The sequence below is a fragment of the Hyperolius riggenbachi genome, chromosome 6 (assembly GCF_040937935.1).
Source record: "Hyperolius riggenbachi isolate aHypRig1 chromosome 6, aHypRig1.pri, whole genome shotgun sequence".
Lineage (NCBI taxonomy): Eukaryota > Metazoa > Chordata > Amphibia > Anura > Hyperoliidae > Hyperolius > Hyperolius riggenbachi.
This window is the reverse complement of record NC_090651.1, coordinates 354,160,127-354,185,503: the sequence shown is the minus strand read 5'-3', so window position 1 is coordinate 354,185,503 and position 25,377 is coordinate 354,160,127. Positions and strand designations below refer to the sequence as shown.

The 25,377-nt window shown below is 46.9% G+C and overlaps 1 protein-coding gene and 1 long non-coding RNA gene across 5 annotated transcripts in view; one reads left to right on the top strand and one right to left on the bottom strand.

Moving 5' to 3' along the window:
* Positions 1 to 25,377, bottom strand: part of IGSF21 (immunoglobin superfamily member 21) — an 826,399-nt gene that overhangs the window by 645,708 nt on the left and 155,314 nt on the right. The gene's annotated exons all lie outside the window — the stretch shown is intronic.
* The window catches only part of LOC137521869 (uncharacterized), a 33,918-nt gene continuing 29,336 nt past the window's right edge, over positions 20,796 to 25,377 (top strand). For 2 of the 3 annotated variants that reach the window (XR_011022223.1, XR_011022225.1), the window contains exon 1: positions 20,796 to 20,855. This is a non-coding gene — a long non-coding RNA (uncharacterized lncRNA). The remainder of the gene's footprint in view (positions 20,856 to 25,377) is intronic. The other variant, XR_011022224.1, reaches the window with a different exon arrangement.

The following is a 25,377-nucleotide window of genomic DNA, read 5'->3' as shown; positions in this document are numbered from 1 at the left end:
CTGGCAGCGGGCCTAAAGATCCCGAAACGTGCAGGTCATATGCAAATTCAGCCACAAATCTGCAGCCAAACCGACCAAGGAATGCCTGCCTCCGGAAGCATCGCTGGGGTATGCACTGATGCCAGTCCAAAGGTGCCCACTCAGATAATAATACAGAGTCCCTGAAAACTAGATGATCTCAGGATTGGTCCTTGGTGAGTGAAGCAGATATCCCCGGCAACAGCAGCAATGATACTGATGTCCCCGGCAACAGAAGTAACTACACCAATGTCCCTGGCAACAGCAGCAACTATACCAACGTCCGTGGCAACAGCAGCAACTACACTGATGTCCCCAGCAACAGCAGCAACTACACTGATGTCCCCGGCAACAGCAGCAACTACACTGATGTCCCTGGCAACAGCAGCAACTATACCAACGTCCGTGGCAACAGCAGCAACTACACCGATGTCCCCGGCAACAGCAGCAATGACACTAATGTCCCCGGGAACAGAAGTAACTACACCAATGTCCCTGGCAACAGCAGCAACTACACGAATGTCCCTAGCAACAGCAGCAACTACACTGATGTCCCTAGCAACAACAGCAACTTCACTGATGTCCTTGGCAACAGCAGCAACTACACTGATGTCCTTGGCAACAGCAGCAACTACACGGATGTCCCTATCAACAGCAGCAACTACATTGATGTCCCGGCAACAGCAGCAACTACCCAGAACTCCCCAGCAACAGCAGCAATGACACTGATATCCCTGGCAACAGCAGTAATGATATTGATGTACCTGGCAACAGCAGCAACTAAACTGATGTCCTTAGCAAGAGGAGAAACTACACCAAATTCCCCAGCAAAAGCAGCAATGAAACTGATGTCCCTGGCAACAGCAGCAATGACACTGATGTCCCTGGCAACAGCAGCAGCAACATTATTGTACTCAACAACAGCAGCAACTAAACTGATCTCCTTAGCAACAGCAGTAACTACACCAATGTCCCTGGAAACAGCAGCAAATACATTAAATCTTGCACATTCATTCTACTTATGCCAACAGAAGAGAACTAAATAGAGGGCGCAGCCCCCTATACCACACATATAATTTCATCCATACTGTGAGAGCAGGGAGGCCGGCCCTGTCATACACCCACATTTTCAGTAACTGGCCTCCCTGCTCCTGCATTTGTACTTCTAATAGCAGAACATGCGCATACGCACAACCCATTGTACTTTAAAGACATGTAGTAGCCTTCAATAATGAGCGGTCAATAAAATGCAAGATCACAGATACCATCAAGTGTATGAACTTTACTGAAACGATAGTTTACAATGTATTGGTTGGCAAGTTACATAGTTACATAGTTATTTAGGTTGAAAAAAGACATTTGTCCATCGAGTTCAACCAGAGTACAAAGTACAACTCCAGCCTGCTCCCTCACATATCCCTGTTGATCCAGAGGAAGGCGAAAAACCCTTACAAGGCATGGTACAATTAGCCCCAAAAGGGGAAAATTCCTTCCCGACTCCAGATGGCAATCAGAGAAAATCCCTGGATCAACATCATGAGGCATTACCTAGTAATTGTAGCCATGGATGTTTAATTGTAGCCATGGATGTAAGGGCCCGTTTCCACTATCGCGGTGCAGAATCGCCGGTAATTCACCGTTGACGAAATCGCATGCGGATGCGATTCCGCATGCGTTTTTTTGTGCTGCGATTTCGCATAGGTTAGGGTATATGTGATTTTAACCATGTCACTGCCTGTGTTAATTTACATTAGTTTCTATGCGAAATCGCGGGAGAAAAAACGCATGCCAAAAACGCATGCAATTTCCGTATTCAATGCATTGCGTGCGATTCGCATAGCGGTGTGCGGGGAGCGAATTCTGACGGCTCTGCCGTGCAGATTTTTCCCGCACAGAAAAACGCTCAGCACTTCGGACAAGTGGAAACAGGCCCATCCACTTGTATTGGCTATGCGAAACCACATGCGGATTCACAATAGTGGAAATGGGCCCCAACTGTAGTAAGGATTCCTAAAGTAGTAGCTTCATAGGATAAGCCACAGCCAAAGTAATATGAGCATGCAGGAGGGGGAGGGATTGCTCTGAACGGAGGCCACACCTCCATGCTGCTAAATAAGGTTTTTTTAACACCCCCTTTTTTTCCCCTTCAACTAACACCTTATAATATATACTCTCGTATAAGACTAATTTTTCATCACAAAAAAATATGCTGAAAAGTTACCCCCTCGGCTTATATGCGAGTCAGTGGAGCAGAACAGATGGTGGAGCAGGTTTTTTTTTACTGGAAGAGGAGCATAAGGATCTTGCACTAATGATCCTGCTCTTGCCAGCTGGCTCCCTGCTGTGTCCCTGCCCCCCCCCCCTCCATCCCCTGCAGCATGGTGTGCAGAGTGCGCTGCTCAAGACTACCTGTGTTCCCTGGCTTGTGGAGCAGAAAGTGCCATCAACGTGTCAGCAGTGCAATGATCGGAGATTCTTCCTGTGTGGCAATGGTTGTGTCTCATATCTATGACACCATCTAGTGGTGTCTTGAGACACAGCTGTATCATCCTTGGAGCACATCTGGCTATTTGGAGACGGGATGACTTGCACAGGGGGCACATCTGACTAATGTTGAGTGGACTATAGTAGGAAGGGGGCTTATGCGTGAGCCAAACACTTTTTCCTGGTTTTGAGGGAAAAGTGGGTACCTCGGCTTATACGTGGGTCGGATTATATGCAAATATTAATTAATTCATTTACAACAATAATCTATTATATGAATTTTAAAAACTTTGGGACTTTAATGGTTCTATAAGTGCTTTTCTGAGAGCTTTTTAAAAAATGCTCCCATTGACTCACATTAAAATCGCTGGAAAAAAATCGCAGTAAAATCTCAATCGTGATACAATCACGTAATTTGAATGTGCTTGCGATTTTACCGCAATTTTAATTAATAAAAACTCTCAGAAAACTCTTATGGCTAAAAAGCACTCAGAAAGAGCTTATAGTGTGTCTGAGCCCTAATTGATAATGCTCCACTTTAAACCCTTAAAAAGAACCCGAGGTGGATCTATTAAATCTTATTAGTACACAGAGGCATGTCCTGTGGACAGTGACATGTCTCTGTGTCCTTCTGCACCACCCCAATAGTCCCCCCCCCCCCCGGCTCGGCTGTCCCCCCTGATAAATACCACTAGGCTAGAGACAATCTGCCTCTGGCTAGCCTGCTATTTACCTGCGCTTGTCAATCACTGCCTCCCCGCCTCCACTAGTTTCCTCCAATCGGAAGCTAAGCCGTGACCCAGGAAGTACTTACCCGTTTGGCATTACCTGTTTCTACCGCAGGTCTTCGCAATGGCCATTACAGGCAATGGAGCATGACACACTGCCTGTGGTGCAACGGAAGGCTTCGGGTAACGTGCACTGGAAGTGCCATGTTTTTTTCCTTGGGTTGTACCGCGGCTATAACACAAGGTGCAACTTTTTGGCTGAGTTGCGATTGTTTCAAATCATACCACACCAAGGGCTTGATTCACTAACCGGCGCTAAGAGTTAGCGCCGGTGTGAAAAGGCTTTTTTTCCCCCTAGTGCGCGCAAAGCTACTTTGCGCGCATCCCAGCTCACTACATGCACAGCGCTGGGCGCCTATATTAGTGCGCGGTAATTATATTAAACTTAAAAGAATGTGTGTATAAGTATATTAAAAAAGATGACATAGTATGGTATGCAATGTGAAAAATATATATATATATTTCAAAAAATTATTGTTAGGTAGAATTATAATAAAATGTAGCCGTTTTGTACTTGGTTTATTTATTTCATTTTTAAAAAGCGTGGTACATGATGTTTTTAAGTAGCAATGTGGTGTTCAGTGGTATTTGTTGTGCTAAACAGGGAAAGACGATGGCACGAGGTAGTGATGGATGTACAGAGATGTTGCATTTAAAAAAAATTCATATTAAAAAGATATTTATACTACAAATCAAAATCATCAAAAGTTGTTTATTGAGGGAAAAAGGGTTTTGTAAATCCAACAAATTTTTTCACCATATACATCTTTTTTTTACAAATTTTTTTACGAAATTGCGGCAATCTCGAACACACGTGTGTGGTACTTCGAACTTTGAGGTTAGATTCACACTTGGATGCGTTGCACTGAGTTGCATTGTAGCATGCTTTTTTCAGTGGGATGCACCTCAATGCAACGCATCTAAGTGTGAATACAATCAACTGATTAGTTTCATTGAATGGAAAAAAAAAAAAAAATTGTGTGGCATCCTTGAGCCTGATGTACAGAATTAAAAATATCAGAAAACAGGGTGGTGCATTTCGTGGTCAAGAACATACTTCATCAGAAGTCAATGAATGTTTAACGTGTGGAAATGGTGTTGCTATGTCAAAGAACTTGGAACATGTCCTAAGTACTAGGACTGTGAAGTTGGAGTTGAGGAGTCTGACCAATTTTTGAGTACCTGTAGTAGTCGGGCTCGGTGCTTTCATAAACTGAGGAGTTGGATGACTTTTGTACCCACGCCATAGACCCGCAAGGGCTGTATTGTCCGAGTTGAGGAGTCAGAGCAATTTTGGGTACCTGGAGTCAGAGTTGGAGTTGGATAATTTTTGTATCCACACCACAGTCCTGCAAAGGCTGTGGAGTTGGAGTAATTTCGGGTACCTGGAGTCGGAGGTTTCATAAACTGAGGTGTCAGAGTAGGAGTCAGTTTTTGAATTTACCGACTCTGACTCCAACTCTGACTCCAGGTACCCAAAATGGCTCCGACTCCTCGACTCCTTAGTCTACTACTTACCAGAACTAAGGATTTGGTGCAAAAATCATCCAACTCTGACTCCCGACTCCTCAGTTTATGAAACCACTGACTCCAACTCCGGCTCCAGGTACCCAAAATTGCTCCGACTCCAACTCCTCGACTTCGACTCCCACTCTGACTCTACAGCTCTGTTTTTTTGTACCGGCTCCACAGCCCTGCTTAATACCCGTAGCCTTAAAACTGAACGTAGGATAACCATATAAACTTTGCTGCGACAGGAGGAGATCTTCCAAAATCATCAGACTACCAACCACAATGCCCATCGGTTACCCCATAACGCACTAGATACAATCCCGACATGAGCACCTTTGCCGCAGGCTTGTGAAACGGACGCAGTAAAGTGTACCTGTTTCTTGTTACACCCTAGAGAACATCGCTTCTGAGATTTAACACAGGCAAACATTTGTTTTCTTCTGGTCATAAGCATGATTATTACTTCCAGGCAATAGAATCCGCACATGCACATTAATTCCACCGCGCTGCAGGCTGCCTGGAGATGCAACATTAATACACGGCCAGTGCTTGCTTTACTGAGGCAGGAAAATGCTGGAGGATGCCAGATTCAATGAGCCAGATAGGTATAGAGGGTCCCTGTGCTGCAACTGTGACCTCTAAGGGTGCATACACACATACTATTTTCAGTGGTCAATCACTGACCCATTTTACCACCTGCCTGTTGTACTCAGTTTTTCCCAAAATTAAGACATCCCCCGAAAGTAAGTCCTAGCAGGAATTTGGAGCTGCCTCGAAATATGAGCCCTACCCTGAAAGTAAGCCCTAGCGGCAGTAAGGGGTAAAAGTATGGCAACGTGTGTTATTACTGGAGCCGAAGGTCTCGCGGGTGGGACCATGGCTAGGTCATTGGGTCAATCACTGAACTCGCTGTCTCGGCTCTAGTAAAAACACAAGTTGCCATACTTCTTCCCTATAGGATGAAGCTTGGGGACAGAGCGGAATGAAGCTGGGGGAAAGAGGAGGATACAGGGGAACACAGGAGTACACAGGGGCACTAGGATGACATGCGGACACAGCAGAGGACACGGATGGCATAGGGGGACACAGGAGGCCAGGGGATAGAGGAGGACACTGAGACAGAGGGGGACACCAGGAGGAGACTAAAGGTAGAAGGGGGACACAGGGGCACACAAGAGGTGGATCCAGCAAAGGAATAGGTGGCACACTGGGGGAAGGCAGGAGGACACACAGCACAGGGACTTGTGTGTTGATAGAAATATAAGACATCCCCTGAAAATAAGCCCTAGCACATCTTATGGAGCAAAAAATAATAAAAAAACTGTGTTATTTTTTTGGAACACGGTATGAGAGCTCACCTACACAATCTGCTCATAGCATTCAGTGGCCTCAATTCACTAAGATCATGCTTGAGATAATAAGGCAAGAGAAAACTTACCTCCACACGTGAGAGAGTTATCTTATCTCTTCTTTCCTTAAGTTACCTCTCTTGTAGTTAATTTACCTCCTCTGTAGTTAATTTACCTCCTCTGTAGTTATTTTCACATGCAGCTAATTAACAGCCTGTCTTTAACTCTGGAGTTATTTTAAGGATTGGAGAGTTAATTTAAAGACAGAAGAGTTAACTTTAGGCTTGCCTGAGGTAAAATGTTTCCCGAATACTACATGCCTTATCACCATGGTAACAACTCTAGAAGAGTTATTAAAGACAGGAGATAAGTTTAGTGAATTGAGGCCAATATCTGTTGACCATCATAGTACATGGAGGTGGCAAAACAGGTCATTGACTGGACAATCATAATTGAAAGTGTGTACCAGGCTGAAGGGTATTTACACACATCCAGTTTTGATTGTCCAACGATTGGCCACTTTTGATACTTCCATGAAGTATGAGGGAAGACCGATTTAGATAAAACTGACCAATCAAAATTGGATGTGTGTACACACCCTTAGACCTGTCATTCAAACCATCCTGACAAACTTATGCCGAAGATGAATTCCTCATTTCCAAAGATTTAGATCTGACATGTATACCCATCTTCAGGATCTCAAGGAAAGCCAGGACTGAAGCCTCGGAGGAGTTCTTGTGCTCACCAATTAGCAAGGAAGAAGGTTATACAGTATAATCTTGTTATAATAAAGTCGGCTATTGTAAACGTTCGGACATAGTAAACTACTTCTCCAGATCCCGGACAATCTCCATTATAAGTCTATGGGAGCAAAGCCTGTGGATATAGCAAACTTCTGTTACAGTAAAGGTTGTTTGTCCCCTATGTGACGCTGACTCTGGATATAGTAAAAAAAGAGGGCGGTGCATGTGTCATATGTCAGTGAGCGGTGCATGTGTCATATACAGGGAGCACAGAATTATTAGGCAAATGAGTATTTTGACCACATCATCCTCTTTATGCATGTTGTCTTACTCCAAGCTGTATAGGCTTGAAAGCCTACTACCAATTAAGCATATTAGGTGATGTGCATCTCTGTAATGAGAAGGGGTGTGGTCTAATGACATCAGCACCCTATATCAGGTGTGCGTAATTATTAGGCAACTTCCTTTCCTTTGGCAAAATGGGTCAAAAGAAGGACTTGACAGGCTCAGAAAAGTCAAAAATAGTGAGATATCTTGCAGAGGGATGCAGCACTCTTAAAATTGCAAAGCTTCTGAAGCGTGAACATCGAACAATCAAGCGTTTAATTCAAAATAGTCACCAGGGTCGCAAGAAGCGTGTGGAAAAACCAAGGCGCAAAATAACTGCCCATGAACTGAGAAAAGTCAAGCGTGCAGCTGCCAAGATGCCACTTGCCACCAGTTTGGCCATATTTCAGAGCTGCAACATCACTGGAGTGTCCAAAAGCACAAGGTGTGCAATACTCAGAGACGTGGCCAAGGTAAGAAAGGCTGAAAGACGACCATCACTGAACAAGACACACAAGCTGAAACTGAAGACTGGGCCAAGAAATATCTCAAGACTGATTTTTCTAAGGTTTTATGGGCTGATGAAATGAGAGTGAGTCTTGATGGGCCAGATGGATAGGCCCATGGCTGGATTGGTAAAGGGCAGAGAGCTCCAGTCCGACTCAGACACCAGCAAGGTGGAGGTGGAGTACTGGTTTGGGCTGATATCATCAAAGATGAGCTTGTGGGACCTTTTCGGGTTAAGGATGGAGTCGTTGAGTCAAGCTCAACTCCCAGTCCCACTGCCAGTTTCTGGAAGACACCTTCTTCAAGCAGTGGTACAGGAAGAAGTCTGCGTCCTTCAAGAAAAACATGATTTTCATGCAGGACAATGCTCCATCACACGCGTCCAAGTATTCCACAGCGTGGCTGGCAAGAAAGGGTATAAAAGAAGAAAAACTAATGACATGGCCTCCTTGTTCACCAGATCTGAACCCCATTGAGAACCTGTGGTCCATAATAAAATGTGAGATTTACAAGGAGGGAAAACAGTACACCTCTCTGAACAGTGTCTGGGAGGCTGTGGTTGCTGCTGCACGCAATGTTGATGGTGAACAGAGCAAAACACTGACAGAATCCATGGATGGCAGGCTTTTGAGTGTCCTTGCAAAGAAAGGTGGCTATATTGGTCACTGATTTGTTTTTGTTTTGTTTTTGAATGTCAGAAATGTATATTTGTGAATGTTGAGATGTTATATTGGTTTCACTGGTAAAAATAAATAATTGAAATGGGTATATATTCGTTTTTTGTAAAGTTGCCTAATAATTATGCACAGTAATAGTCACCTGCACACACAGATATCCCCTAAAATAGCTCAAACTAAAAACAAACTAAAAACTACTTTCAAAAATATTCAGCTTTGATATTAATGAGTTTTTTGGGTTCATTGAGAACATGGTTGTTGTTCAATAATAAAATGATTCCTAAAAAATACAACTTGCCTAATAATTCTGCACTCCCTGTATATCAGTGGGCGGGGCATGCATGTCAGTGTGCGGTGCATGTGTCATATGTCAGTGTAAAACCCATGGTTTGCTGCTCTCTTCAGGCTGGTGCTGTGAGTCCCGCCCGCGGAGGTATCGGAACCACTCACAGGAAGAGAGTGGCTGCCTCTATTCAGTGATGGCTGCAACTTTTAAGGAGCCCCGAATACTGTACCAGCAATATGTCCAGCCTGGCTATGCAGCCCTGAGGTATACTTAAAGGGAAGGTTCGCGCAGACTATAAAAAACGAACTGCACTTACCTGGGGCTTCTCCCAGCTCCTGGCAGTCGATTGGTGCCCTCGCCGCAGCTCCTCTCCCTCCCGGCGTCCAGCGGTGAAGAAGTCGACTTCGCCAGGTCGGCTTCCGCGTCGGCTTCCGTGTGCTCCACGGCGGGGGGGCCTGCGCAGTAGAGACCAGATGACGTCACTTACACCACGTGACCCGCGCCATGGAGTGCACATGAAGCCGACCCGGAAACCGAGCTGGTGAGGTCGACTTCTTCACCGCTGGACGCCGGTAGGGAGAGGAGCTGCAGCGAGGGCACCGATCGACTGCCAGGAGCTGGGAGAAGCCCCAGGTAAGTGCAGTTTGTTTTTTATAGTCTGCGCGTACCTTCCCTTTAACCTTGTAGTCCACCACATGTGCAAAGTGCTTGTACTGTACCTCCAATGGGAGGACAGAGTTGGTCCTTTTCAGAGAATGTACCAGGTCATGCTGGGCCATTTCTAGGACAATTTCTGATATAGTAAATTTCTGATATAATAAACCACTTTTCCCGATTCCTTGGAGTTTACTATAACAAGATTATACTGTATTATGGCCTCCAGCCCTCTGTCCGGTGGCCCATGCTGGGCCTTTTAGTCCCCCACCAGCCGGAGGTCTGTAGGCTACACAATAGGAGCCTAATGTCTATTCACGTCCATCTCGAACCTCAAGAAATTCGTTCTATGGGCTCCGTTCAGTGGCTGCGAGAAGCCGATGATTATAATTGCCTTTAATGAGCTGTGCAAAAGTTATATAGGTTTTTTTGTTCTTCTAGAAATAGTTACTTCCCCGAAGCCATTCAGAAGAAAATCTGCAGTCTATATAAAATAAGTAACCGTTATATCGTTATATCTATAGTGTGGCAGGCGGGAGGAAGTTATGAGGAACTGATGACTCTGCAAGTGACCTTTAAAAGTGAGCGTGGTTACATTGTGGATGTCTCTGGGAACTCTAGATCAACAGATTCACTCCAGAGCAACTGGCAAAAATGGGAGCACAAGTAAGAAGCCAACAGGGAACTTTCTCCACGTGGCCATGAAAAAGTGTGATTCAAACCCCCCCCCCCCCCCCCCCACCCTCCCCAAACAAACACCCCCACCCACCGCTTTATTGGAGCGGGACTGGGAAGAGAGAGGTCGGCCCTGGATTCCTACTGACATTTAAGTCACTACATAACCTGGGCCCTGGATACATGAAAGATATGCTGCAGCTGCGTAGCAATCCCTGCAATCTCAGATCCACAGGTTCTAACAATCTAGTCATATCCAGAGACCACTGGGAAACTTTTGGTCCCAGAGCCTTCTGTCTGCCGCAAAGGCCATGGCCTAGGGCACCAGGAAGACAGGGGCGGGCAGTGGGCTGGCACACTCATGCAATAAAGCTGTCAGACATGTGAACCACACTGCTCAGGCAAGTGTCTGGGACTCAGGGAATAAAGGGGCAGCAAATGGGGACATCTTACTGTCTGTGACCTGAGCTGTTATTTACCATCACTGTAGGCTGCTCTTCGAGTCCGGCTCCAGTCTTCCACCAGCTCCAACCTATCAGAGCGGTGGGGGGAGGGTTGCTGTTGGTCAGGGGGAGCTGAAGAAAGTGGCCTTAGGTGGTAAAAAGTTCAAATCCGGCCCTTTCTGTCATGCTGCTCCTACGTTATGGAACTCCTTACCTAAGCAGATCATGACAGCTCCATCTCTGGACGTGTTTAAACCCAGACTGAAAACCCACCTGCTAAGTTTGGAATTTGCAGAAATATAATTTTAGTTGTGTGAATACTTTATCCTACTACCAGCTACTGAATCAGAGAGAGCCTAAGCGCTTTGAGTCCTATGGGAGAAAAGTGCTATAGAAATGTTATTGTAATTGTATTCATTGCCATCATTGGGCAGCACGGTGGTGTAGTGGTTAGCACTCTTGCCTTGCAGCACTGGGTCCCCGGTTCAGAGTCCAGCCAGATCAACATCTGTATGGGGTTTGTATGCTCTCCATGTGTCTACATGGGTTTCCTCCCCCATTTCAAAATTTATCACAGGTGGTAACACCTCTAGTCCTGTCAGGTGATCTCTGTGGAATATTTGCTCGAAGCCAGTACAAAATATACCTGGTCTCTCAGAATGCTCTAGTAGGAGAATTCCACATAACTAAAAAGCCTAATCTGTGACATATACAGGAGGGCGGAGCTACATACCAATATACACCAATTTATATAGGAAGTGTTTCTGATGCTGACAGCAAGAGAATTACAGTAAAATTGGGTATCCTGGATAATTTACTGAATTCTATTACAGTGTTCTCCCCAGAAATTATTTCCAGCCGGGTGGCATGAAAAAGTAGTTGGGTGGGGCGAGATGACAGAATATAGGGCAGGTGCTTCTCTGCACAATTCTGCTTACAGCAGAGGAAGAAGTGAGCTGATGACAGCTGGGTGTTTACCAAAACTAGCCGGGTGGTTCACCCAGCTAAAAGAGCCTGGGGAGAACACTGTATTATATGTCACTACAGGGCCTCTTTAAATATGAATGCTCACACACACACACACCTCCCTTGACCTAGGTGCCCCCCCAATGTTCCCCTGCAGCCCAAATACCCAGATACTATTGCTCAAAGGCGCCTCGTCGCGCACTACACCCCCTCCGCCACGACTGTATTAAATCTTCGGGTGTCTGTGCTTTGTACAATGCGGCCGATGACAATCTTGGCGTAGTGGAACATTTTTCTGTGTGCGGGTGAGTTACGGTACAGCGGCCTAATAGTTTTCCTGACCTGCGCTTGGGGCATATTGCGGGATTAATGGCGATGTCCGTACCCCTCTGACTATCATTAATTCTGCCCGGGATGCTTAATAGCCTGGTGTGTCTCGGAGAGGAGAGTTCCTTATCTTCCTTCCTTGTTTTGTCTTCCGTTCCCGGAGAGCACTGGAGGAGACTGGCTGATTTGGGTTATAAAGAATGCCGCGGTGATAGCATCGGAAGGCTGAGTCCAGTGGGCCTGATACCATCTCGCCTTGTCTAAAGCTCATTTTTCTCATCTCTGACTCGTATATTGCTGGTCACCGGCTCCCTTCTGTGCGCACATTACGCAGCTGACTGCCTGTTTCTGTTTGCCAGGGTAAAGACTAAGGGGCCGTATTTATGGTAAATAACTGCTTTTATTTAAAATTTTCCCTCTAAAAGAAGAACCCTAACGACACACATACCTTCCAACTTTTTCAGATCAGTAAAAAGGACACTTAAAGAGAAACTTTCGCGAAAACCTTAAAATTTACAAGTACGTTTCTCCCAGAGTAAAATGAGCCATAAATTACTTTTCTCCTATGTTGCTGTCACTTACAGTAGGTAGTAGAAATCTGACATTACTGACAGGTTTTGGGCTAGTCCATCTATCCATAAGGGATTCTCAGCATAGCCTTTATTCTTTATAAAGAAACTCCTTGAAAAGATTTATACAAAGATGCTAGCAGTTGGATGGAGCAACTGTCATTCACTAATTGCATTTTGAAAATAAAGAAATCCCTAACCCCCCCCTCCCATAAGGAGATGGACTAGTCCAAAACCTGTCAGTTCTGTCAGATTTCTACTACTTCCTGTAAGTGACAGCAACACAGAAGAAAAGTAATTTATGGCTCATTTTACTCTGGAAGAAAGGCACTTCTTAACTGTATATGTTTACATGTATTTTAAATGTTAAGATTTTCTCAACAGAGGTCCTTTATGCCACACTCCTGCCACACCTCTAACCACGCCTACGACACACCCCTAGTCACACATACTATAAAGATTTCACAAGAAAAATAGTTTGTTTTATAATTCAAACCACACTGGTCCTGTCTATCCTGGTTCATTATCCTTCATATAAACATTTGAAAATGTGAAATATATCAATTTAAAGGATAGGAATAAAGTTTAGAGCATACATGTCAAACTCTGGCCCTCAGAGCAAATAAATTTGGCCCTCAAGGGGTTTCCCCACTTTGCATTTTGTTTGGCCCATTCTAGACCACCAGTGAAGCTATATTGGAGGTGAAGCCCTAGAACACTAGGAAAACCATATGGGGGAGGTAGGAGGAAAGCACTAAATGCTAGGGAACTGTATAAAGGAGGGTGGGGGCCTCTAGACACCAGGGAACTGTATATGGGAGGGAAAGGGCCACTAGACACCAGGGAACTGTATAGGAGAGGGAGAGGAGGGCCACTAGACACTAGGGAACTATATAGGGGAGGGTGGGGGCCTCTAGACAGCAGGGAACTGTATAGGCATCAGGGAACTGAATAAGAGAGGAAGGGAATTGTATAAGAGAGGATGGGGGCTTCTAGACAGCAGGGAACAGTATTCGGGAAGAAGGACCGCTAGACACCATTGAACTCTACAGGGGTTGGAGGGAGGTCATTAGACACCTGGGAACTTTATAAGGGAAGAAAGTGGCCAGTAGACATTGAGGTTATCCCACGACTTGGTCCCAGTGTACAATTTTGGCCACCTTGGTATTTGGGTTTGACACCTCTGGTTTAGAGTCAATTAACCACATTTATGTACATACATATATTTACATAGATCTTTACATGAATCCTGAAAGAGGGACACATAAGGGAGAAAAAGGGACAGAGGGATTTGGTTCCCAAAGAGGGACGGATTCAAAAGAGGCTATGGACACATAGTAGAATGTAGTCAATTATTAACATGTTTACATTAATATCCTGGTTTCAGCTTAAGAAACACTTCCTGTATCTATATATTGCTGTCTATTGGTGTGAAGCCCCACCCTCCCAGTGATGCTTAGCCTAGGCTGTTTATTATGCAGAATTCTCACCACCCAAAGCATTAAAGCTAATGGGAACCCATGTAAAAAAAAAAGTCAGATACTCACCTAAGGAGAGGGAAGGCTCTGAGTCCTAATGAGCCTTCCCTCTCCTCTCCCGGTGCCCTATCCCGCGCAGGATCCCCCGTAGCAGTATTCGACCGTTTCGGTCAAATACTGCCACTTCCGCCGCCGAAGGGAGGTTTCGGAAGTCTTCGGGAGCATTCGGTCTCCCGAGTACGGGGCCGCTCCATACTGCGCATGCGCGATTGCCCTCTATGACGTGCTCGCACGTGTCTATGACACACTCGCACGTGCGCGGTATGGAGCCGCCGGCCTTCGGAAGCCCGAGTGCTCCCGAAGACTTCCGAAGTCCCTGCGGCGGCGGATTTGCACGATGGATCCACCGGGTACCGGGAGAGGAGAGGGAAGGCTAATTAGGACTCAGAGCCTTCCCTCTCCTTAGGTGAGTATCTGACTTTTCTTTTTTTAATGGGGTTACATTAGCTTTAAGGGAGGCGCCCAGTAGTCCTGATAGTAGAATATCAGTATATTTACCCATATTTTACTATTAAAGTGTAAAAAATGATACTAAAATATCGGTATTAAATACCGATATTTTACTATAGCTAGACCTAAGCCTATTTTTACACTGAACCCTTCAACTACCAAAGCCTAACCTGAACCACCCCCCTACGGCTAACCTTAACTGTCCCTGATGCCGCAAACCCCTCCCACGCCTAACAAGGGAACCAGAGATGAAATAACGATTTTATACATACCTGGGGCTTCCTCCAGCCCCACACGCATGGATCACTCCCACGCCGCCGTCCTCCGCTGCCCGCAACTACGAGAACCAACTCCGTCACTGACGTCATCGGAGGCAGCCTATGTAGAAGTGCGCCCTCTACATATCTCTGCAGCGGCAAAGAGCGCACTTCTCTTACGCTAGACTGGCTCCAACTGACGGAAGAGCGGGGAGCCAGTTCTTGTAGCTGCGGGCAGCGGAGGATGGCGGCGTGGGAGCGATCCGTGCGTATGGGGCTGGAGGAAGCCCCAGGTATGTATAAATATTTTCTTTATTTTGCCTCTGGTTCTCTTTAACCCTTCCTACCCCATGCCTAACCTTACTCATCCCCACCACCGCAATTACACTCACGTTACCATAGACTTACATGACTTCCAGCCTGATGCAGATCGCTGCAGGAGCCGCACGGCAACGAACAGTAGGTAGGAACGCGCGTTAGAAAGGGCACTTCCAGCGCTGCGTACCGCAACGTGGAGAGTGTGAACTACCCCATAGACTAACATTAGGCTGCGGTGGGGTGCGGTTGGCCTCAGTGTGAAATGGCCCTTAAAGAGACTCCGTAACAAAAAATGCATCCTGTTTTTTATCATCCTACAAGTTCCAAAAGCTATTCTAATGTGTTCTGGCTTACTGCAGCACTTTCTGCTATCACAGTCTCTGTAATAAATCAATGTATCTTTCCCCTGTCAGACTTGTCGGCCTGTGTCTGGAAGGCTGCCAAGTTCTTCAGTGTTGTGGTTCTGTGATGCATCTCCCCCCTCCAGGCTCCTCTCTGCACACTGCCTGTGTATTATTTAGATTAGGGCAGCTTCTCTCTTCTCTCTTATCTTTTACAAGCTGGATAAATCCTCCTCTGAGCTGGATGGGCTTTCACATACTGAGGAATTACATACAGGCAGAGCTGTCTGCATTCTGCAGGAAGAAACAGCCTGACACTTCAGTGGAATATAGCTGCAGGGGGAAAGAAACACACAAACGATCTCTTGAGATTCAAAAGGAAGGGTGTATACAGCCTGCTTGTGTATGGATGTATTTTCTATGTGTGGACATACTGTACATCAACCTACTTCCTGTTTTGGTGGCCATTTTGTTTGTTTATAAACAAACTTTTTAAAACTGTTTTTAACCACTTTTAATGCGGCGAGGAGCAACGAAATTGTGTCAGAGGGTAATAGGAGATGTCCCCTAACGCACTGGTATGTTTACTTTTGTGAGATTTTAACAATACAGATTCTCTTTAAGTGAGAGAGATATGGAGGCTGACATATTTTTTTCCTTTTAAACAATACCAGTTGCCTGGCAGCCCTGCTGATCCTCTGCCTCTAATACTTTAGTCCCCTCAACAAGCATATGCAGATCAGGTGCTCTGACTGAAGTCTGAGTGGATTTGCTGCATGCCTGTTTCTGGTGTGCGATTCAGACACTACTGCAGCCAAAGTGATCAGCAGGACTGCCAGGCAACTGGTATTGTTTACAACAGGGGTGTTAAACTCAATCACGAAAGGGGCCAAAATCTACAACATAGTCGAGGGCCGTCTCAACCTAACATAACTTTAGTGACTGGGGGGGCACTCCTCTCCCTTTTGCTGAGTAGTGCAGTGGAGCCGTTGAATATCTACCTGTTCCAGTGCTGCTTCAGGTCTCCTCTGATCATCCTGACAGCTACATGCTCTATGCAGCACACTACTGGCTCCTAAGGCATGTCACGTGATTGGAAGAAGATGCTATGGAAGCACAGAGCGGGCAGCTGCCTGGAAGAACAGAAGAGACATGATGCATCGCTGAAGCAGGTAAGCGTTACACTTCTCCGCTGTGCTACTCTGCTATGCAGGGAGATGGTGTCAGGGGGAGGTGTGTGTGTGTGTGATTTACCGGGGGGGAGGGGGGCTTGGATCCAAGAAGGAGGCGGCATGCTCACTTTGCCGGGGGGGGGCACTGTCACTGGTGGGCTCCTTTGGACCGGTCGGCATTGTGTTGTCTTTCTTTTGCTACGTACAAATTTGGACGTTGGAAGCTGTATAGGGCCACATAAAATGGCAAGGTTTAGATTTTTTTTTTGGTCTTAAGGGGACCATACACTGGTCGATTTCAGCCATCGATCGATTCAATTGAAAATTGAGGGCCGATCGATTGGCCAATCGATCAATTTGTGGCCGATTTTGATCTATCTGACAGGATGAAAAATCAAGGTGGCCCATAGAGTTGCACTGGATCTAATGGTGCAATAATGCATTTAGATCAATTTTCAATAGATTTCATTCTGAAATCTACTGAACATCTGTTCCTCGTTTCATTTTTGAAAGAAATCTATCTGATGGTCGAATCTGCAGCAAATCTATAAGTGTATGGCCACCTTAACTCAGGTGATAAAATTAAGGCTAACTAGTTCAGCAATGATAGGAACCAAATGTAAACATCACAAACAGAACTTAGAGTTAAGGTAACCATACACTGGTCGATTTGCCATTAGATCGACCAGCTGACAGATCCCTATCTGATCGAATCTGATCAGAGAGGGATCGTATGGCTGCCTTTACTGCAAACAGATTGTGAATCGATTTCAGCCTAAAACCGTTCACAATCTGCTGAGCTGCTCCTGCCGCCTGTGCGCCCCCCCGTATACGTTACCTGAGGCTGGCTCCCGGGCGTCTTCTCCACGCTGCACCGCACCGCTCTGTTCCGGCTCCATCCCGGCGCTTCCTGTGTCACTCCGTGACCAGGAAGTTCAAATAGAGCGCCCTCTATTTGAACTTCCTGGTCACTGCAGTGACACAGGAAGCGCCGGGATGGAGCCGGAACAGAGCGGTGCAGTGCGGAGAAGACGCCCGGGAGCCAGCTTCAGGTAATGTATACCTGATCGGATCGGCCGCCGCTAGCGACGCGCTCCCTACCCGCGGGCGATCAAGGGTGATTTCCCGCACGGCGCGATCGACGGACCGATCCGATTTCGGCGGGTGCGTTTAGCGCGAACGATTGGCAGCAGATTCGATCCCAGAATCGAATCTGCTGTCGAAACGGCCGCGAATCGGGCCAGTGTATGGCCACCTTTAAGCATTGCTGGAGACTACAGGCTGTATTTTATAGACAGGAAGTTTTGGATTATTATCCTGATTCAAAACTTCCTGTCTGTAAAATACAAGCTCTAGTTTATTGGCTAATCTAAAAGAAAAACAGTAAGCGTTCAGCTAGTAAGCCTTCTGCAGACTCTTTTCCTATTGACTTATATTGTTCGAACACACAGTCTGAAGGAGGTAGAGAGATGTTTTTGCAAATATAAAGCTGGCCATACACTGGCCCAATTTGCCGCCGATTCGACAGCAGATTCGATCACTGGGATTGAATCTGCTGCCAATCGTTTGCGCTAAACGCACCCGCCGATCCGATTTCTTCCCGAAATCGGATCGGTCCGTCGGTCGCGCCGTGCGGGTTACTTCTGTCGATCGCCCGCGGGTAGGGAGCGCGTCGCTAGCGGCGGCCGATCCGATACAGTTATACATTACCTGACGCTGGCTCCCGGGCATCTTCTCCGCATCTTCTCTGCGCTTCTCTCTTGCTTCCATCCCAGCGTACATTAACTTCCTGTGTCACTCCAGTGACCAGGAAGTTCAAATAGAGGGCGCTCTATTTGAACTTCCTGGTCACGGAGTGACACAGTGAGTGTACGCTGGGATGCGGTGCGGGGTGCAGCGCGGAGAAGAGGACCCGGAGCCAGCTTCGGGTAATGTATGCAAGGGGGGGTGGGGGGACAGGCGGCAGGAGCAGCTCAGCAGATGGTGAATCGGTTTCAGGCTGAAATCTGTTCACAATCTGTTTGCAGTAAAGGCAGCCATACGATCCCTCTCTGATCAGATTCGATCAGATAGGGATCTGTCAGCTGGTCGATCTAATGGCAAATCGACCAGTGTATGGCTACCTTAAGTGTCACCTAGAAACATTCATTACAAGGGACCTTGCAAAGATTGTGAGGTATTTATGGCAAATAGATAAGACCCTTAAATCCTACATAGACTCAGACTGACATAGAGAGGGTTTTTTTTACAAACACCATCCTGTTCAGTGTATTCTGCTGAAGCCTGGAAACAGTTAACTGTATGTTACTAAGCAGGGTGGGCACTGGGGGGGGGGCACAGTGATTCCCAGGAGGGGGCAGTGCTCCAGCATGCCCCAATGTAGCGTGTAGTACTGACAGCAGTAACATAATGATAGCTGAGTCTGCAGGTTGTAGCTGATATTGTTAAAGGGGCGCAATCTGTCTGCAGCCCAGCACTGATTTTAAATGGTCCAGCAGGAAATAATTTTTACAACACTGATTAATTCACCGCCCCGGTTTGCAATATCAGATTTGTCCAAGTTATGAAATGGGGCCGTCACCCTTTAAGTACAGTAGAAACATTTTTTTAAATGTTCTCTAATTGGTATGCGAACGTCTCACGCTTTTTAAGGACGGGAAGCTGAAAAATTTGCATCGGTGAAAGTCGATGTCATCCGGCAAGGTGACCACGATCAGCCTGAGATCTGACGACACCTTGCATCGTCCTTCTGTCTTTAGCGTCCGTTATCCTAGAGAGGCGTCGGGCGGCACCGGTGACCCCGCTCTGAATTACGCCCTTGGCGAGGACGGCATCGGCGTGTCGCGGAAGGCAGCGCTTCCTACGAAAGTGCCGACACTTAACGGGCTAATGGAATTATTTGGCATTTTCCGAAGCTCTTCCGTTGACCTTGGAAAGCGAAGGGCTGAGGGGTTGATGCAATCAAACACAGCGATTTCGCGCCACGGCGATTAGTATGCGGAGCGAGAGAGGCCCTCCTCGCCTTCAGCCAGCCAAAGAGAAGCTGCTGAAAGGTGTCATTTTTCAAGAGCTGACACCCTCCCCTCCCCTTCTCCCAAGCAGAGGCCTGATATTTATCGAAGGCAGGGATATACATATACAAATATATTTTAGGTGACGGGAGCAGCGCCGGGGTCCCCCCGAGGGATAAAATAGATCTCATATTCCCGTTCCTTCAAGGAGAGATTTGCGAGGCTTGGCTGTCTGTCACCGCACGGCACTGCTAACGAGAACGTCCCCCGTTGTTAGACGTCGCCACAATGCTAGATCTACCTGGCATTCCTGAGCCCATGTGAATGGGAGCGTAAGCTCTTGGGAACGCATCTTTACAGGCAGAGCCTGTGAACAAATCAAGGCCTCATTCTCTCTCCTTCTCCTCAGAGGAACGGAATCCGTCTCACATGAAGCAGAATGAGTGAATGTGTCACATCTGCAAACGTCGGCAGATTGAAGCCGCTGCTTAACCACGGGAACCGGCAAGCGCAGCCGCCATTCTCCGAAATCTCTCCTGTCAGCCGGGAGCCCCTCCCCCCATCTCACAGGCCGTCACTGCACCTGAGTGTCTCCGCTCATCTCGCTGTAAACCAGGGGTGTCACACTCAAATAATAAGTGGGCCAAAAATTAAACACTGGGGCCAAGTCGCGGGCCATCCTCAATGTCTCAATGTCACCCTCACTTAGAACGTTCCTTGGTGTCTAATGTCACCCCCCCCCCTTCCCCCAATATAGTTCCCTAGTGCCCCTCCCTCACTTATAAAGTTCCCTGGTATCTAATCAGGCATATGGAGGCTGCCATATTTATTTCCTTTTAAGCAATACCAGTTCCCTGTGGTCCTGCTGATCCTCTGCCTCTAACACTTTTAGCCATAACCCCAGAACAAGCATGCAGCATTATTGTCAGATCTGACAAGATTAGCTGCATGCTTGTTTCTGGTGTGATTCAGGCACTACTGCAGCCAAACAGATCAGCAGGGCTGCCAGGCAACTGCTACTGTTTAAACTGAAAAAAAATATGCCAGCCTTCCAAGTGTTTGACTCACTTCAGTTGTCCTTTAACTGGTTCCGTACCGACGCAGTTTGAATCTACGTCAAGCAGGTGGTGCTGCCGCTCTGACTGGACTTAGATTCAACGTCCTGATGATTGACGCGTCCCCACCGTTACCGCCGCTCTGAACCTGCTGCAATTCGCTCTCTGTGACATCTATAAGATGGCAGAGTTCTGTAAGCAGGTCAGGAGCCACTTTCATTGCCTCCTGACCGCGTGATCACGGAGAGCCAGTCACATTGGCTCCCATTGATAGACAGCGTCAGGAGCCAATGAAAGAGGCTCCTGACCGGCTGTCAGCACTCTGCCGTCATGGAGACAACAGAGAGGAGCCTGCGGCGATGGGGCAGTGCCGTGATTGTCAGAAGAGGCGAGTATGTGCGATGATTTGTTGGGAGGTGGCGTTTTACTGTGCCAGCAGTCTCTCCTTAAGGGAACAGAGACTGCTGGTATGGAAGTGGTGCATGCATAGTGCTCTCCTAAAAAAGTTAGGACTTTACCAGAGATTTTTATTTTTCTAACTCACCCTCCAAGCCCCGTATGCACCAACTTCTGGAATGTAGCCCCGCCCCCTTACAGAGGCATGCTGAGGCGCTTCCGTGGCAATCTTTACCTCGAGTAGAGAGAACAACATGGCGTTTGGCTGTAAGGGGGTGGGGCTACACGCTGGAGGCCGATGCACAGGGGGCTTGGAGGTTGATTAAGAAAAAAAACTCCAATATAGTCATCGTCATATTATTTAGTATCTGCTGACCCTCGTAGTACATGGAAGTGGTAAAATGAGCCAATGATTGGCCAATAATAATTGAAGGTGTGTACCAGGCTTGAAAGTGCCCATTAATGGTACAATCTCAACAGTACAATCGATCAGATTGGGTACATTAATGGTGCTGTTCGACAATGTAGAATCGTTCTATAGATTGTTACGTAGATCCACATTTCCAAATGATTCTTCTGATGATCTTATCTGATCAGTTTGGTTATCATTTCCCCCTCGGTGGGTGGGCCCAAACTATCATTTCCAATTGATTGCAACGGTCGGAACAGACAGTCGATCGTTCAGGGAATTGCACCTTTACATCTGTGTCTCCATTCCATCCTCAGCTATTGGCTAGTTGGTGCGAGTGGAAGACAAATGAGATAGGGAAAGGTGGAGGGCGGGGCCACAGACTCTCCCAACAGGGACGTCAAGACCTCAACTCTATTCCAGAGCTTGGTCTTTTAAAGTGGACCTGAACGCAAAACTTCCTCTCTGCTCTAAAAGATAAGCATCAGCATAATAACCTTTAAAGAAAAACGTTTGTTTTGTTACAGCTTACAGAACTTCTGCAATAAATCTGCAATGTGTCCACTTCCTGCTTTCATGGAAGCAGAGGAAGGGTTAACCTCCCGCGCTTACAAATTAGCTGCTCTGCCGAGGACTGACGAGATTCCTGAGCTGAGGCAGTTGAGAGCTCAAATTACATTTGTGATTACTTGCAGATGAGGGGGATGGGGGAATTAGACAGGCTCTTCTCTCTAAACACAAACAAGGAGGCTTTCTCTGTGCTTTCCACATTTGTCCACTAAGTACGCTCACTTTAAACAAGCTCCTCTTTACAAACAGCAGAAATAAAATATTTCCTTTAGCCGGTAATTAATCTGCGTTGTGCGTTCTCATGTAACGCACACACTCTGCGCTCCACGCGGGAAATACAATGAGATCCATGGAAGCCAGTAATTAGCGCAGTCTTCGGCTGCCATTGTGAACTAGAGGTGTATATTACATATAGGCGGGCTATGCTGGTCTCCACAGGAGACAAATACTCCATTCACAGACACTGAATAAACTGATATATAATTAGCAGCTCGCAGCCAAAGCCAACGTGCGCAAGTGAGATGCAAGACGGATACGGCGAGAGTCATTCGATCTAAACTGACAGCGGCAATTAAAGGTTTCCCGCAGCAACATTTCTCGTTTATTGAGGGAAAAATGATCTCAGAGGACGGCTGCATATCGCCGACCCGACTACTGAGCAAGTTACCTCGCATCTCTGGCCGCAGACAGAGGACTCTCATCGTTATCTAGAATTTCGATCTGCAGATTTTTTGTACCAATATTCTCGGCTCGACCGGCATTGTTTTTCTTCCTTTTTGGATTCACAGTGAATCCTTCAGGCCCTTTCACACCGAGGCGGTGCGGTATTTTTCTGCACCCCACCACAGTGCAAAGACATTCATACTGCTACGTTACGGGGCGACGTGACGGAAGTGGCGTTTTTTCCGCATCTCCGACGCAGGGCCAGAACAACGTTACCGCGCGGATTCTGCGGCAACCTGTGGGGAGCTGCATCGGCCTGGAAATCATGTTAGTCTATGGCGACGCGTAGATCATAAAAAAAACACCCTTGTGACGTTGTTCACTTTCGCATACCGAAGCAGGAAGTGATGCCAAGTCACTTCCTGCTTGGCCAGTGCTGAAGGCCTGTTCTTGACGGTGGGATGGCCAGTGTCAATGCATCATTCTCTAATATTTGCAGTTTACAACCCACACTCTGTATTTTAAATGATGAAACAGAAACAAAGCAGAGCTAACCCTTTGAACTTCCCTGCAGTAAAACCTGAAACAAACAAGAAACAGTGAGAGATAGGTTGAGATAATTGCATCAGGAAACAGCACTGTAGCCGACCAAAGTTGGGTGGAAGAGCTCAGAGAAGCTCTTTTGCAGCAGCTGCTGCTGGAGAGGTACGTAGAGGGCACACTTCTCGTGCGTAGACTGGAGCCGACTGACGGCAGTGCGGGGACCCGGTTCCTGACGCTGCGGGCAGCGGAGGACGGCGGCGTGGAAGTGATCCGAGCGGATGGGGCTGAAGGAAGCCCCAGGTATGTATAAATATTTTTTTATATTTAAGCTCTGAGTCCCTTTAAAGACATTTTTCAGTAGAAAAATACATATATTAATACATACAGTATTTGTATTACACCAGTCCTGAAAGAGGGACAAATGAGGAAGAAGGAGGGACAATTGATTAGTTTCCTAAAGAGGGACTGTCCCTTCCCTCCGAAAAAGGGGAGCTATGCACTAGATATAGATATGGTCAGTGACATGCAAATAATTCTGGTTTCCAAGAAACTATACTGCAAATTGTATACAGCTTGGAAACCGGCCAATCTAAAGCACTTGCAGACGTTTTATATTGGCCTGATTTCAAGCCGCGTATAAATTGCGTTATATACTGATGATAGGTGACACCATCAGCGTCTTGCTGACCGTCGCTGACTTGACGTTTGAAGCGAACACACTCCATCCTCTTCGCTGCAGATCTCTTTTTATAAAATTGCGTCTTACGTTTAACCAGAACGGAAACGTTCACACTTTTTTTTCCTACTTCCTTTTATCGAGAACAAAGAAAAGAATGAGCGGCTTAGCAGGAGATCAATATGGCTTCTGTCACGCCAATCAAGTCGCGCTCAATATTATGACAAGCACGGGATCCTTGCGGAGTCGCTTCCATTATCACACTTGATAATAATTCTATACATAACATTTATTTTTAAGTAGCGAGGCATATTTTTCTTTTCTTGAGCATTTCAATGCCGAAGAGTAGTTCGCCGTTGCAGCAACAATTCTGTTTACTTCAAAGATGCTCCATCATTTGCAGGCAAATAACTTACAGCATAAGAAGGAAGGTGTCTCTGTGCAAAGCAGGAAAAAACGGCGCAGGAGCTTTTACGGAAAAAATGGCGCCGCCATAGGCGCATGTAATAAGAGCCGGATTTTGCAGAATAAGGCAAAAATGTGAACGCATGGCGGCAGCCGCTAGAGGGTGCCTCAGGGGGCTGTAATTTACCTTCTTTGCCTTCGCTCTGCACCCACTATGCAATGTCGCAATTTTGTTATTCGCAAGCGAATTTTGATATTCGCAAAGCTGTCCACAAATCTTTGCCCCTCTTGCCACTAATTGTGCTCCTCCAGAGCTTTAGGAGGGGGATTTAGGGTTAGGCGCCACCCGAGGGGTCTTGGGTTTAAGCACCACCAGGAAGGTCTTAGCGTTAGGCACCACTGGGGGGGTCTTAGGGTTAAGCACCACCTGGGGGTGTCTTGGGTTTAGGCACCACCAGGAGGGTCTTAGGGTTAGGCACCACCTGGGGGGGGGGTCTTGACATTACCAGGAGGGTTTGAGGGTTAGGCACCATGGGCGGGGGGCGTCTTAGGGTTAGGTACCACCTGGGGGGGGTCTTGGGTTTAGGCACCACAGGAGGCTTTTAGGGTTAGGCACCCGGGGGGGGGGGGAGGGTTAGGATTAGGCATCACCAAGAGGGTCTTAGGATTAGGCACCACCAGGGGGGTCTTCGGGTTAGGCAACACCAGGGGGAGTTAGGGTTAGGCAGCACCAGGGAGAACTAGGTTTAGGCAGCACCAGGGTGAGTCTTAGAGTTAAGCACCACCAGGAGGGTTAAGCACTACCAGGAGGAGTTAAGGTTAGGCACCACCGGGGGGGGGGGGGGGCTTAGGCACCACCAGGAGGATCTTAGGGTTAGGCACTACCAGGGGGAGTCTTGGGGTTAGGCGCCACCAGGAAAGGGTTCTGTGTGAGAGTAGGGTTGGGTTTAGCCATAATAAAATATCGGTAAATATTACCAATGTTTTACTATAAAAATGCAGTAGTGCAGTAGCAGAATACTTCTTTAATGATATATTACTAGCGGCAATCCCCTGCGCCCTTTCTTCCAGGTGCCTTTTATTTCATGTATGCTTCTCTGAGTCCCATCGAACGGAAGGGCCGGGCTGCTCCCAGGGGCTCGGACCCTTGATCCTTTTCTACGAGGCTCCAAGGAATATAAGCTAGATAAATACTTCAGAGTGGCGTGTTAAGTGTTGCAAAGCATAATTCCATTTGGCAGCCCACTC